The sequence below is a fragment of the Pollicipes pollicipes genome, unplaced genomic scaffold (assembly GCF_011947565.3).
Source record: "Pollicipes pollicipes isolate AB1234 unplaced genomic scaffold, Ppol_2.1 Scaffold_4295;HRSCAF=5057_pilon_pilon_pilon, whole genome shotgun sequence".
Lineage (NCBI taxonomy): Eukaryota > Metazoa > Arthropoda > Thecostraca > Pollicipedomorpha > Pollicipedidae > Pollicipes > Pollicipes pollicipes.
Window position 1 is genome coordinate 12,587,974 of NW_023596461.1, and position 2,939 is coordinate 12,590,912.

A 2,939-nucleotide genomic window follows, 5' to 3' on the forward strand; every position below is an offset into this window, starting at 1 on the left:
ACAGCTGCAACATAGTTATTTATATTGCCAACACATGTCGGTCATGCAGGAAGCTTTTTAGAGTGAGAACCTCCCTGGAACCCTTGCCAGCTTTGGGAGGTTTGCCAGGTCTAGGGAGGGAGGTACAACTCCATTAACAGATTGCATACCTGGTTTGGAAAAGTTGAAGTCAGGAGGCAGATATGCAGCAGCATCCACAGTCACTGCCATCCAAAAGTTTTGTTGCAGTCACAGGAAATGGTGGAAAGTTTGTCCAGTAGTTGGATGGGAATGTACAACCAGGCAGGTGATTAGTTTCAGTATCAGCCTATTAAAAACCCATTGCCATCCTTCAGTGCTTCGCGAAGTACTTCCGGAATACCGTCGCATCATCCTGGGATCCCTTCGATGTGACGAGAGTTTGTCGGTGCCTCCACCCCTTCGTTGGGGACCCCATCCTAATCAGTGGTGGGAAGCTCCACACTTCGTAACCATCGGGCTCATACAAAACAGCTAACGATATAGCAAACAATTTGTTAAGTCACCCTGTCGTCAATGCCCATTTTTCCGATGCAATCCACGTTCCTCTCCCCCCCCCCCCCCCCCGGCCCCCGCTCCCATCCCCGCTAACGCACACAAAGCCCCAGCCCTAGTGGCCAGTAAGGTCGTTCAAAACACTACTGCAGACTGCAGACGGTTTTTTGGCATCAGGAATGTCGTAATTCCGTCGAGTCCGTTCTTTTGGTTCATTTGGTTAGAGTGCCTGCCTTCAGATCCACCCGCCCGTGGCGCTATGGGTTCGAGTCGCTTTCGATGTTCGCTACTTGCCCTGGACAGATATGGCCTGCGGCCGGTGGCAGCGGCCGCGCTTAAGGTCAGATGAGGTCAGGGGGCAGGACGGACCGCACCATTGCGAACATTGTGGCGCAGTGACTTTCGCCCCCGAATTATGCTGTTGAACTGAAATTGCGTGATCGGATTGTAGGGGTCAGGGCTTACGCAACAAGCACTGCTTAGCATGAGCTCTGATCCTAGAAACTCATCCATTGAGAAATATTTGGTTGAAGTCTTTGAAAATAATCGAATGGGGTTCTGGGTACTTACAGCCTATATGCAAAGGTTTCCTGCCAGCCTCAACTTCTTGGAACCGTCGGTTGCCTAACATTGAACGTGCAGGATGGCGTGAGGTGAAGCAATGCGGTCTACGAAATGTTTGGGACTGAGCTTGTCGACATGTTATTGAGTATCCTTCGAGCATTGTTTGGCATGTTGAAACACATTGCGTTTTAAGCCAGCGGCTGCAGCGCTGCGCCAGAGGCGTCACGATGACTGGACCGGTGTCAACGGAGCCAGAGTGTCCAGTGGCGTGGCGCGGAGCGGCTGGCAGGCCGGCGATGACGGGACCCGCGTCACCGGAGCCAGAGTGTCCAGTGGCGTGGCGCGGAGCGGCTGGCGGGCCGGTGATGACGGGGCCCGTGTCACCGGAGCCAGAGGGTCCAGTGGCGTGGAACAGTGCGGCCGGGTGGTGACGCATCCCCCCGCTCGTGCAGAGCACACCCGCCAGACGGCCGGAGATGTCCGGCGACCTGAGCCTGTTCGTGACCATGGTCACGAGCGCGGGCTCGCACATCAAGTTCTACGCCCAGCTGAACACGGAGAAGTTCTCGGCGCTGGGCAGCATGATCGACTCCATGCGGCTGCACTTCGAGCAGGTGGGCGGCGCGACCGTTCCGACGTCAGGGCGGAACGGGGCGCAGCGTTACACGTCTGGTTTTGTGTGCTGCGTGCGTATTCCGAGTTCTACTAATCTGCACACATCTGAAGAATTCGGTAAGTTAAATAGCTCTTCTATTGCATGCCTGAGCGGGTGGGCTCTTTTCGATAAGCATGTCCAATGCGAGAAACGTCCGAAAAACGTGACATGGAGTACGCGTGTTGATCAGCGAGACTGGTTAAGCGGCTTGGGACGGGATGATAATACGTGGACGAGATCTTGAAACGATATGCAAACGTAAGTGAAGCCAGTTCACGAATCATATTGTTTGAACGTAGTGAATTATTTTAGTTGATGAAATGGCTGAGTTTGCGACGATTTACGTTATCGGCGGCCGGCGTCTGAACAAAGCGCTGCGAAAAACATAATGGCCGTTTATCCGTCACATGAAACCTGACTGCCCGTCTGTGCAGTTTTCAATGCCAAATCTTCGTCGGTCGAGGCCACAGTGCCGAATTTGAGAACCGCTTTGAAAGGGGATACTGGTCGCTTCCACAGCATTGTTTCAGAATCAAGAGAGTTGACTCCACAGTTGCAGTTCGTGCGCAAAAGTTAGTTTCGCAAAACATGCGATTAAACAAATCAACGAACCTAGTAACATGAAAGTTTTGAGGAATTTGGGTGGATCGATGCCACTGACAAGAGTTGCTATTACAGCCTCCGTTATATTTCGTCAGGGCCACCAAAATCACCGCACTTTGCCACATCGAAGGAGTTTTTGCTCCTGCACTTTGTGCCTGTTTGCCATTGCACGCTTTCGGTACCTGTGACTTGGTTTCAGATAACTTAACCTGCAAACGTAAAATAACGGGTGCATGATGGGGAAAGAAAACTTCTTTTTGAATGAAGATTACCTTTTATATTGATACCTTTTATATTGATGACTCGAATGTCATTCAGTTGGCCCTTTGCGCCGATTGGGGGCCCCTTGGGTTGATGAGGGCCTCTATATCGGTCGGGCCCAACCAGTACCGAACAGTTGGCTCCGTGTCGGCCTGGGCCCATTTGCCAAGCAGGGACAAGGGGCCTGCGATTTACATTGTTCGGGGCCCCTAAGACAATGAAGGGTGGGGATGGGGAGGAGAGGCGTCGGCCAGGGGCGGTGTTCGACGGGACCGGGCGGCCGGTGTTTCCGGGGTCCCGATTGGAAGGCTGAAGACCCCAAATGGTCTACAGGTCACATTAA